This window comes from Saimiri boliviensis, chromosome 4 (assembly GCF_048565385.1).
Source record: "Saimiri boliviensis isolate mSaiBol1 chromosome 4, mSaiBol1.pri, whole genome shotgun sequence".
NCBI classification, from domain to species: domain Eukaryota; kingdom Metazoa; phylum Chordata; class Mammalia; order Primates; family Cebidae; genus Saimiri; species Saimiri boliviensis.
The window spans coordinates 5022664-5035591 of record NC_133452.1 but is presented as its reverse complement, the minus strand read 5'-3'; the positions used below and the strand labels follow the sequence as shown (position 1 = coordinate 5035591).

Genomic DNA, 12928 nt, shown 5'->3' with positions numbered 1-12928 from the left:
AAAATAGTTCTAATAAAAGTTAACAAGTCAGTCCTTGATAAGGAAATCAGAGAAATGTAGTTTGAGAAAAAATACTAAAAGTGCATTTACATTGCTACACAAACTGTTATTTATAATATCTCTTAAAACAGAGAGAGAGGAAGAAATTCATATTACCATAAAAGGAAAAACTATATGCAACTCTTCTTTCAGTAAGTTAAATGAAAAATAAAAGCCCTGTTTTTGATTTCCAGAAGGGTCACTTAAAAATCTAAAACATATCGCACATGAAAAGAATATATTCAAGACTATAATTCTGAAAAAATATTTATTTATCCTCTCTCTCCAAAGTTTGACCTTCTCTGTTGTTCAACAAGTCTTCATCCAAAGAACTGAAAGCTTTGAGCCTGTCTGCAAATGCATAAGACACTATCCCTCTGTTCTGTAGGATGCCTATATATTTCAGTGCCTTCCATTTGCAGTAACAGAGCAAGCAAACTCAGTAGAAAATCGAAATAAAAACCAACAGGTCCATTTAGAAGGCTGAAATGTCTGTGACTTACAATGCTGAGGGCTTTTAATACTTATGAATAGTAAGATCTTAATTCCTCTGAAACATTATGCTGATAACTTATGGATGAAACTAGGTCAATAATCAACAATATCAACTCACAGAAGATTTATCATATTAACTTCAAGTCTATATTTAACCCCAAAAATCTCTCCCCCAACATACAAAGTTTTATGAAGTATTAAAATTGGATTTTACCAATCATGTATGAAGTCACTTTTATTACTTTTAATGCTTCTGTACAGTGTTTCAAAATTCCAATGTTAGAAATTTAAATGATTTAAATATTATAATGTAATTTAATTATATCAGATAAAAAGAATGCCAAAACTCTATTTCCTAATCTAACTGCATTAAAAAATTAAATAAAAAACACTGACATGATCTATCTTCTTGAGGCTACTGTCTGGAAAAGCAAGTATTACCTCTCAAAAGCATGTTCCTTGGGAACAGAACTAAATGACTAGACCAGCATGGCAATTATTAGTTTACTAGATATACTATAGCTATGTATTCTTTTAATAATTAAGACAATTGTAATGTGAAGATAGTTAAAAAGATATAAACCAAATTTATATTTAAAGGGTATAATTTATATTATACATAAAATAGAATACAGCCTGTTATTAAACCTATATGCCTGAAGAAAAGTAATGAATTAGACTTAAGTCAACACGAAAGGTCTCAATTTTCCAACCATTTTACATTAAAACACAGACATTAGTATTAACTCTTCTCAAAACAATTTTCAAATGAATATTCTTTATATGACATATATTCTTTATATATTCTTTATATGACATATAATGCCCTAAATTATATGTCATCAGGGAAATGCAAATTCAAACAACAATGAGATACCACTATATGCCTATTTAAATGGCCAAAATCCAGGACACTGACACCGGCAAATGCTAGCAAAAATGTGGAACAACAGGATCTCATTAACTGTTTGTGTGAATGTGAAATGGTACTTTGGAAGACAGTTTGGCAGCTCTGGCAAAGGTAACAGTGTGGGTCAAAGTCTGGAAATGAATGCGAGAAAACAAAGGACAGGAAAACTGCCAAGTTAACTCAATTACACTGAGGGACACGATGCCAAAGAGAAGCCCCTAGAGATAAAGGTGTAAATAGGGCAAAGCCAGGACAAATCACCAAGTACCTGAGCTGCTAAAGGGCTTTGCTTAGGCATGACAATGACATGATCATAATCATATTTTTAAAAAGCAAACCCAACTCTATGAAGTGAAATATGAAAAAATGAGTAGCCGGGCGCGGTGGCTCAAGCGTGTAATCCCAGCACTTTGGGAGGCCGAGGCGGGTGGATCACGAGGTCGAGAGATCAAGACCATCCTGGTCAACATGGTGAAACCCCGTCTCTACTAAAAATACAAAAAAACTAGCTGGGCGTGGTGGTGCGTGCCTGTAATCCCAGCTACTTAGGAGGCTGAGGCAGGAGAATTGCCTGAGCCCAGGAGGCGGAGGCTGCGGTGAGCCGAGATCGTGCCATTGCACTCCAGCCTGGGTAACAAGAGCGAAACTCCGTCTCAAAAAAAAAAAAAAAGAAAAAGAAAAAGAAAAAAAGAAAAAATGAGTAAGCCAAAATCCCCATCCTTACTGCCATACACCACTGGCAGAAGTGTATATTGATAACCACATTGGAAAATTGTTCAGCAGCAATCTACTGAAAAATCTGAACACATGCGTATTTTATGACCCCGGAATTGCACCCTTTAAAATGCATACTTACGTCCATCAAACGCCATATATATTATTACAGTATTCAAAGAAGCACTATTTACGATAGCCAAAACATGGAAATTACCAAATATTCATCAACATTATAACAGATAAATCACTTAGTATATTCACACAATGAAATATCATACAAAAATAAGAACAAACTATTTACACCTGCATGGAATAATATGAGTGAAGTACGCAAACATAATGTGGAACAAAATAAATCAGAGACAGAGTAAATACTGCATGATTCTATTTATTAAAAGTTGAAAAAATGTCACTATCTGTAACAAGTCAGAAAACTGTTACCTTACCTAAGAGGTAGTAACTGGAAAGGGCCATGAGAGGGGTTTTGGGTATAATCTCTGTTCTTCAGTCAAGGAAGCCAAGGTTCACAGGTAAAATTATTTACGACTATTAAGTTGTGGAAATGGCATTCGAACCTATGTCTGTTTTTTAAAAATACATAGTCATGGACTAAAAATGACCCAGAGAAGCTGTGTCTTTTCAACCAATGTTTATTGTCCTTTGCTTTTATGCACACTGACTCCACTGCTAATAGTGCCTTTTCTTCGCTGATACCGTCCCTGTAAACACCTGCTTATTACTTCTACTACGAAACCCATTCCCAGTCTCTCCCCATATACTTAACAGACTCAGTAACCAGGTGTTTTGTCTCTCTCAATGCTTTAAATATATACATACACACACACACACACACACATCCCTAATAAGCACTTGATAAATTTAAATATATATATATATTTATACCAGGCATTTTATCAGCATTTTCCCAGTAAGGTTAAAGGGGCTCCAAGATATACATAAGCCAAGGTCACATGTCTAAAAAGTATTAAAAGTAGAATCAAAATCAAAACTTTCTGAATCCAAATTCAAAGTTCTTTCTACTATATTATGTTCCCATCTTTTACCTTATCTAATTGCTAACAATCTATTTATCTGCTTTGACCTCGAGATTCTTATTTCTTTGGAAGGCAAGAGTCCCTACTTACCTTTACAACATCTGCCTTAAGCCAAGTGCCCAGCACACAATAGGTACTCGACAAAGAATTCTTGTTTTAAAGAACTAAGTGCAATAGTCCCCCCACCACCCTTATGCACAGTTTCACGTTCTGCAGTTTCAGTTAATCACAAAGTTAACCGCAGTACCAAATATTAAATGGAAAATTCCAGAAGTAAACAGTTCATAATTTTAAATTGTGCACTGCTCTGAGTAGCATGATAAAATCTCACATTTGGTACTGCTCAGTCCCAACCAAGACATGAATTGTCCCTTTGTCCCAGTGTCTCCATGCTGTAGACACTCCCCAACCCTCATTCACTTTGTAGCCATCTTGCTTATCAGATAAACTGTCCTGGTATCCCAGTGTCTGTGATAAGTCAAGCTTATTTTAATTAATAATAACCCCAAAATGTATCAGTTGTGATGCTGGCAATTCAGATATGTCATAGAGAAGCCATAAAGTAGTTCCTTTAAGTTAAAGGGTACAAGTTCTTGATTTCATAAGGGAAAAAAAAAAAAAAAAAGGTATGCTGAGCTTGCTAAGATCTGCAGTAAGAATAAATCTAGCCAAGAAATTGTGAAGAAGGAAAAAGAAATTCATGCTAGTTTTGCTGTTGAAAATGTTATTGGCAAGAAAACTAAAAAGACACTGTTCGGGAAACTCACCAAGTTTATACGGCTATGCTTGCTCAACAGAATAGCCATTAGTGACAAGTAGTTGTTGGAGACTTGAAAAGTTGCTACTCCAATGTGAGATGTGCTTTGAGTATAAAATACAACTGGATTTCAAAGACAACAGAACAAATGTAAGAATGTAAAATATTTCATTAAATAATTCTATAATAATCAGAAGTAAAAATTCTAATATTCTGGAATAAATTTAGTTGTCAGTTTTATTGTTAAATTAATTTCACTTACTTTTTTTAAAGTGGCTACTAGAAGATTTTACCTTGCATCTGTCATCTTTACTACAGGTTTTGTTTCTGTTGAACAGCACTGTTGTAGGGGCCTTTTTTTGTCCTTATTCAAGGAAATAATCTATATTGTCCCTAATTCAGACTATTAAAATTCACAGTAGAAACAGCCCATGTAACTGCCATCATTTGTCCAGGGTTCCACATGAAGAAGTGAATTTAGTACTCTTTCTTCTTTTGCAAGAGTGTTGTAAGACTGTGTCGCTATTCAAAGAACATATTCCAACCTTTTCTTAAAACTGACCTTGATATCACCATTGTTTAAGTGACTACTGTGGGTCTGAATGTGTCTTCTTAAAAGTCTTACGTTCAAATTTGTATTATAATTATTTCTATTTTTCTTCATAGCCTGTGAAAGAGACAGTCTTCCCTTCATTCAAACTGCTTGCTTCCCGTCTCTTTATAGGAAATGCTTCTGTTGTCTTGTTAAAACTCATACCCTCTTCCTAAATCTCCTCCAAAATTTGTTTTTTAATTAAGGAAGAAAGCTTCACAGCAAATGTTACTCCCTACTCTCATTCTGGTTTCTGTTCCCTGTGTGTTTAGATCTATCAATAAATGTTGTTGAAGGAAATGCAGAACTGCATAAAGCTGCATAAACCCACATGTGTTCTTTGCTGTTAAGAGAAAAAGAAAAAAATGTGAAGTGTCAAAAATGTTTTTTTGCAGAGGAAAAAGTTAAGCAGGAGAAACTGTCCAATGTCAGTGACACAAAAATTACCTGTTTTAATCAATGGAAAGCCAATAAAAGTTAGGACAGAAACTAAAATGTACATTCTTCTCTGTTATAGACTAAATTGTTTTCCTCCAAAATTCCTATGTTGAAATCCTAAGCCCCAGTACCTCAGAATGTGTCTGTATGTGGAGACAGGGCCTTTAAGAAGATGATTAAGGTAAAATGAGGCCCATAGGGTGAGTCCTTAATCCAGTATGACTAGTATTCTAATGGCAGCCATAACAAACTAATACTCTCCTTTCTGAAAACCTTACACTTATTTCTAAAATTGTTTAAAAGGCAGAATGAATCTTTTAATGACTGAACAAATATTATGTCAAAAATAATAAGCATGCTAAAACAAAAACTATCAATCTGATATCTAAAACAAGCAAATGCAGCACTACAGTGTCCCTAATGGTTAAATTTGAGTTCAAGCAACTAGTAATAAGAGAAACATCATGATAAACGGATAATCCCTTAGTAAAAATTGATACAGGGCCAATAGTGATATTTTGTGACATACTTTCAAAATATATACACTTGAATTTTACAATTCACATGATTTTGCTTTGTTAATATCAAGAAAATGGCATATTTCTTTTAAGCTGAACAATATTTTCAAAATCAAAACCAATCTTCTCAAACACTACTTAATTTTAAAGGAGGAAATAACTTGATTTTCTTTAATGATAAACTGGCATCTTAACACAAAAGAGTCTACCAGAAAATCTATGCTATATAAGACATACGTCAATTTCTTAAGCATTGATATAAAGTCTTTTTCTGGTCTTTGAAGTAGAAGCTACATCTTATTCATCTTCTTATCCTCAGCACTAGTAATTACAGTCAACTATTATTAGTAGCATTATGAAGTCCACACAAACTATGAATTAAAAAATACTTGACCAATGCTTGCTCCTAGTGGAAATAAAAGTTTAGGTTTCTATAAGCCTGTGGTGACATTTTCATCAACCAATCAATATACAACCTTACTCTGTATATGTACTTGTAAACAAATGACAGTGAAAGCACTGTGAGTATTGGGGTTAAAAATCAATTTTAGTGAGTAAGCAAATCTGCAAATATAGAATTCAAAAATAATGAGAATCAACTTTGCTTTCACACACTAAGCATTCAACAAATGCTTCCGAATCAAATGAATAGACGAATAAAACCATTATCTTACTGAGGTGCTTTCATTACTTCTAGTAATTTCATTATCCTGATTCCATCTAAGACACTTATATGACACTGAATCCACCAGTACAAAAAGGAATATAAATCATGACTCAGGCTGTTTGTTAGCAGAACAGCAACCTGAGTCTTTGGGAACCACATCTGTCTTCTGCCTTGCTTACCTCATAAAAAAACTGATTTCATTATTTATTTTACCAGACCTTTGCTAATACATATGAAAATACTGAAGAAGTACACACCATGAAATTCTGTTGGAAAACCTAGGAATTCAAGTCCTGCCAACAGACTGGAACAAAGAATTGCACACCACTGAGGCATCATCATGCTTGAAAGTCAATATCACAGCTATGGATAATGTTATCTGAGTGAGAGACGAGACAGCTCTCCTCACATTTTGTTCTTGAAGATACAGTTCTCAAATTTGTGACCTTAGCCATTTTAACACATTGTGACACCCTTTGGAAGCATTACACCTTACCTCTAGGCAAACCGATTTTGCTTTTAAAAAGAAATCCCCATTCATACATGTTTAGTACCAGCTGACCTGCCTGTATTTATTTTGAAGCTGTGCTGGAAATACTTCAAAAGTTTCTATTCACTTGCTCACACTATAGCTGTTCCACTTCACGTCATTCATTACACAGCCCCCCAACTTGCCATGCTGCTGTCAAACATCTTGTCTATCCACTATAACAGCTGCTAATTCTTTCTTAACATTTAGGAGCCAAATTGTCCCTAGTGACTAAGAAATACTCTGAGTAGAAATAGAAGCATCGAAGCAAGACACCCTACTAATATGAACTTACTGCACAGACCAGTGAAGCACAGAAGAACTGTGCTGCTTACCGTTCTAACAGAGAAAGATCTAAACACGGCACATCTGCTTTCTTGAAAGTTTCATGTAGGTCACCTAGTATCTCTAAAACTCTAATTTCCTTCCCTAACACTTAATCCTTTAATGAGAACAAGTTAAGCAGTTGAAGAAATGTGGCATTGTCATTCTGATCTCTATGGCAGCGTTTAATTTAAACATAAAGTTCGAATCACCAAAGACAACGACCAAGGTCCTCTTAGCTGTACCATTTACTGGAATAAAAAAAGAATCACTGAAATAAGTCACTTAACATTTCTGTGCCTCAATGTCCTCATTTGGAAAATGGAAATAATAATATCTACACCTCATAGATCAAAACTGCTTTAAAAAATTCGAAAAAGTCAGCTAGTATTACCACTTAAGGATAAGAAAATTAGTTTATACCTAGTGAACAAAACATTCATTAAAAGATACAATATGACATTGTTATAAAAGAGGTTTCTGTAAAATACTTCAATTCAAAAGTGTCCTTTTAACAATTCAGTGGTATTTCTAAATTCCCAAAACGCGTTATTTTTGCTTCCTTGAATGACAAAAATGTAAACATTAAACAGTCACTCAGCAGTGTGCTGTGGCTCACTCCTGTAATCCCAGCACTTTGGGAAGCCAAGACTGGAGGCATGTTTGAGCCTCAGGAGTTTGAGACGAGCCTGAGCAACGTGGTAAAACCCTGGAGGCTGAGGTCAGAGGATCACCGGAGCCCAGGGAAGGTGAGGCTGCTGCAATGAGCCATGATCATGCCACTACACTCCAGCCTGGCTGACAAAATGAGACCCTGTCTCAAAACAAAAAACAAAACAAAACAAAACAAAACAAGTCACCCTCAGCTTTACTTCCAGCATGTCTCACCATCATGTACAGTGCTAACTATAATCCACAATTCTCACACTGTGTTCAACTAGTGTGCATGTTAAACTTCTAAGTTTAGATTGTAATGTAAAACTTGGCATATATCAATAATCTGAGCTAATCTCATCATTAATGTCTAAAAATTGTATATATCATATGCTAGGCTATTCAGATTTTCAGATCTTTCATCCTGATACAGGCACCTTGAGCTGCCCTTTTTAAGAAGGCAGCCATAAAATTACAGGTTTGTAGTTATCTTCATTCTTTCAGATTTCATAAGGAACCATTAAAATAGTTTAACAACATTTTGTAGATTGGTGCACTGCTCAGACTTTTCACTATGATGACAATTTGGCTCGAGAGCATGTTCTGATGTCTGGATTTTTATCAGTAAAGAGAATATGTTTGGCATATTCATCAGCAGATTATTACCAGTCTTGAACAGTTCCAGCTGATGAATCTAACATTTATCAAATTTCAGTATAAATGCCAATAAGTAATTGAGATAAACAGCTTGTCAGGCGTTCAATGTTATTAACATGACCATAGTCTACATTTAGCTTTCCCCCACCTCATAGGTTTATTAAGACAGGGTTCACTATCCAAATACTGGTGACAGAGTTTAACGGTTTGTATGAGACCTACTGAAATATCCCTTTCATCAAATTTGCCATGCTTATTTTTTCAACAAAAAATGCCAAATTCAAAGCCTTATAAAGTGGCAACAAACTGATCATAAAACATCATGTCTAATGAATTAAACGTATTTTTGCTAGCAAACATTATTTCTGCCAAACAATTCAGAAATAAAACTAAATCATTTAAACCGACAGGAATCTGGCCTGCAATCAAGAAAAGCAATTAAAAAATATATATATCTCAATAGCTGCTTTTTCAAACAAAGAGTCTTTTCCCCTGCTCTGGCACAAAATTTGGGAAAAGAGCCAAGGTGTTAACTTCTCAGCCCTCTGACATCAGGGGAAGACTGTGTGCGTCAGCCAGCCCAGTAGGGACCCCTGGCTTATGGCAATGCGCCATGTGCTTCTTATCTTATCAGCTTATAGTGCCTGGCACTTCAGCCATTACTGTGTGAACCCTGGAGGAAAGAAGGTGTGTGTAATTGTGAGACTGTAGGTTAAAGTTAAGAGCTAAGCGGGTTTTAGCAACTTATTAACAAAACAAACTATCCAACATATTGCATTAATAATAATGAAAGCCTTTGCCTTCAAACTCAAACTTCAGAGAAAGTGAGTTTTTTTAAAGGGGTATTCTAGCTGTATAAGAGAAACACTTCCCCGCCTACTTAAGCAAATAAATGTCAAAGTTGTAGTGCCAGAACAGTGATTCCATTACTTTATATTTAGAAGAGTCAAAAAAAAAAAAAGCAATTTGTTAGAAAATGTTTGTGTACCTCTTATATTAACGCTACTAAAAATGGTGTTTGGGGATTGGAAATAGGTTAACTGCTTTCACATGTGGGTCAATATTTGTAACTCTAAACTAAAGACAGAGGAGAAAGTCCCACCCACTCAGGTGAGTGGGGTTCAGTCACACCACTGAAGCCAGGATTGAACAATTCAAAGAGAGTTTGCTAAAGACAGAAGCTGTCTCACAGAAACTATTTCATCTCAAAATTCATTTTCAAAAAAACCTATCCTTGACTTAAAAATCATTTATATATATGTATATATATTATTATTACATAATAATTATATTATATATTATATAATAAATAATTACATTATATTATATATATTATTATATATATATATATATATATATATATAATTGCACTTTAAGTTCTGGGGTACATGTGCAGATCAGACAGGATTGTTGCATAGGTACATACACGGCAATGTGGTTTGTTGCCTCCATTCCCCTCATCACCTATATCTGACATTTCTCCCCATATTATCTCCCCCCAACCATCCTACCCCCTGCTGTCCCTCCCCTATTCCCTGCAACAGACCCCAGTGTGTGATGCTCCCCTCCCTGTGTCCACCTGTTCTCATTGTTCAACAACCCTCTATGAGTGCAAACATGTGGTGTTTGGTTTTCTGTTCCTGGGTCAGTTTGCTGAGAATGATGGTTTCCAGATTCATCCATGTCACTACAAAGGACACAAACTCATCGCTTTTTATGGCTACATAGCATTTCATCGTGTATATGTGCCACATTTTCCTTTTCCAGTCTATCATCAATAGGCATTTAGAATGGTTCCAGGTCTTTGCTATTGTAAACAATGCCACAATGAACATACTATAAAGCATGTGTCTTTATAATAGAATGATTTATAATCCTTTGGATATATACCCAGTAATGGAATTGCTGGGTCAAATGAAATTTCTATTTCTAGATCCTTGAGGAATTGCCACAGTCTTCCACAATGGTTGAACTAATTTACACTCCCACCAACAGTGTAAAAGTGTTCCTATTTCTCCACATCCTCTCCAGCATCTGTTGTCTACAGATTGTTTAATGATCAACATTCTAACTGGTGTGAGACAGTATCTCAATGTGGTTTTGATTTGCATTTCTCTAACGACCAGTGATGATGAGCATTTTTTCATGTTTGTTTGCCTCATAAATGTCTTCTTTTGAAAACTGTCTGTTCATATCCTTCAGCCATTTTTGAATGGGTTTGTTTTTTTTTTTTTTTTCTTGTAAATTTGTTTCAGTTTTTTGTAGATTCTGGATATTAGCCCTTTGTCAGATGGGTAGACTGCAAACATTTTTGCCCATTCTGTTGGCTGCCGGTTCACTCTAATGATGGTTTCTTTTGCTGTACAGAAGCTGTGGAGTTTAATTAGATCCCATTTGTCTATTTGGCTTTTGTTGCCAATGCTTTTGGTGTTTTAGTCATGAAGTCCTTGTCCATGCCGATGTCCTAAATGGTTTTGCCTGGGTTTTCTTCTAGGGTTTTTAAGGTGTTAGGCCTTACGTTTAAGTCTTTAATCCATCTGGAGTTAATTTTAGTGTAAACTGTCAGGAAGGGGTCCAGTTTCTGCTTTCTGCACACGGCTATCCAGTTTTCCCAACACCATTTATTTAACAAGGAATCCTTTCCCCATTGCTTGTTTTTGCCAGGTTTGTCAAAGATCAGATGGTTTTAGATGTGTGGCATTTCAGTTCTGTTCCATTAGTCTATGTCTCTGTTTTGGTATCAGTATCACGCTGTTTTGATTACGGTAGCCTTGTAGTATAGTTTGAAATCGGGTAGTGTGATGCCTCCAGCTTTGTTCATTTTGCTTAGAATTGTCTTGGCTATGCAGGCTCTCTTTTGGTTCCATATGAAGTTTAAGGTGGTTTTTTCCAGTTCCGTGAAGAGGGTCATAGGTAGCTTGATGGGGATAGTATTGAATCTATAAATTACTTTGGGCAGTATGGCCATTTTCACGATGTTGATTCTTCCTAACCATGAGTATGGACTGTTTCTCCATCTGTTTGTGTCCTCTCTTATTTCCTTGAGGAGTGGTTTGTAGTTTTCCTTGAAGAGGTCCTTTACATCCTTTGTTAGTTATATCCCTAGGTATTTCATTCTCTTTGGAGCAATTGTGAATAGCAGCTCGTTCTTGATTTGGCTCTCTTTAAGTCTGTTATTGGTGTATAGGAATGCTTGTGATTTCTGCATATTGATTTTGTATTCTAAGACTTTGCTGAAGTTGCTTATCAGTTTAAGGAGATTTGGGGCTGAGACGATGAGGTCTTCAAAACACACAATCATGTAGTCTGCAAATAGAGAAAATTTGACTTCCTCCCTTCCTAATTCAATATCCTTTATTTCTTTTTCTTACCTGATTGCTCTAGCTAGAATTTCCAATACTATACTGAATAGGAGTAGTAAGAGGGGCATCCTCGTCTAGTGCCATATTTTAAAGGAAATGCTTCCAGTTTTTGCCCATTCAGTATGATACTGGCTGTGGGTTTGTCATAAATAGCTTTTATTATTTTGAGATACATTCTGTTGATACCTAGTTTATTGAGAATTTTTGGCATAAAGGGCTGTTGAATTTTGTTGAAGGCCTTCTCTGCATCTATTGAGATAATCATATGGTTTTTGTCTTTGGTTCTGTTTATGTGGTGGATTATGTTTATAAACTTCTGTATGTTGAACCAGCCTTGCATCCCCAGGATGAAGTCTGACTTAAGAATCATCATCAAACAACTTTTAATTATTCAGAGAAACGTCACACCTGCTATTTAAAAACTGATCTTGTCAATGTAATCAACACTTACATTCTGAATAACAAAGTAAGAGTGCTACTTACTAGTCTCAGCTCAAACTGTACATTAAAAAGCTCTCTATTAAAAATGAGAGTACATTTATACTATGGTTTACAACTACCTCAAACTAATACACCTCATGAACTGTCATCCTGGTTCTACAGCTAATAAAACAATAGATTTCTGATATTATATTAAAATTGTTTATTGTTCCCTCAAGTTTACCTGTTAAAATAGGATATGATTAATTTGCAGCTTGATACTCCTCTATGTGGATTAGAGATCATGCCATTATAAACCATGAATAAGTAGAAAAATTGTCCACTCCCTCCTGTGACAAAATTCTCCTCTCTGAGGACACCATCTTATCCGTATACCTCATTATTCCTTTCAATCTTTTGAGTCAGGTATTGCCCTCAACAGTACACTGGGGTCCCTGTTTGTCTCGTTTATCTGCCATTTGGATTAACTTTGCCTCCTTATTGAGTTTAAAAACCTTTGCCAATTATTGCAACAACACCTCAGCAAGCACCAGAGAATTCTTTGCTTAGTCCCACCCAACATTAGGTAAACCCAATCATTCGAGTTTTGTGCCCTCCATTTCTAACGGGTTAGAGAAAAATGCAGTAGTGCCAGTTCTTTTCTGTCTCCTAGGTGGTTCCCTATACTGACCCCACCAAGACTGTTCCATTACTCCTAAGCATCCAGACACAGCATGATCACCCTGACACATGACCCAGCCTTTTTGTTACTGAGGGGATCCTTTATTTTTCCT

General features: G+C 35.6%; 1 protein-coding gene across 12 annotated transcripts in view; it reads right to left on the bottom strand.

The window, feature by feature from the left end:
* PDE10A (phosphodiesterase 10A) overlaps positions 1-12928 on the bottom strand; it is a 656074-nt gene that overhangs the window by 234394 nt on the left and 408752 nt on the right. The window lies entirely within an intron of this gene.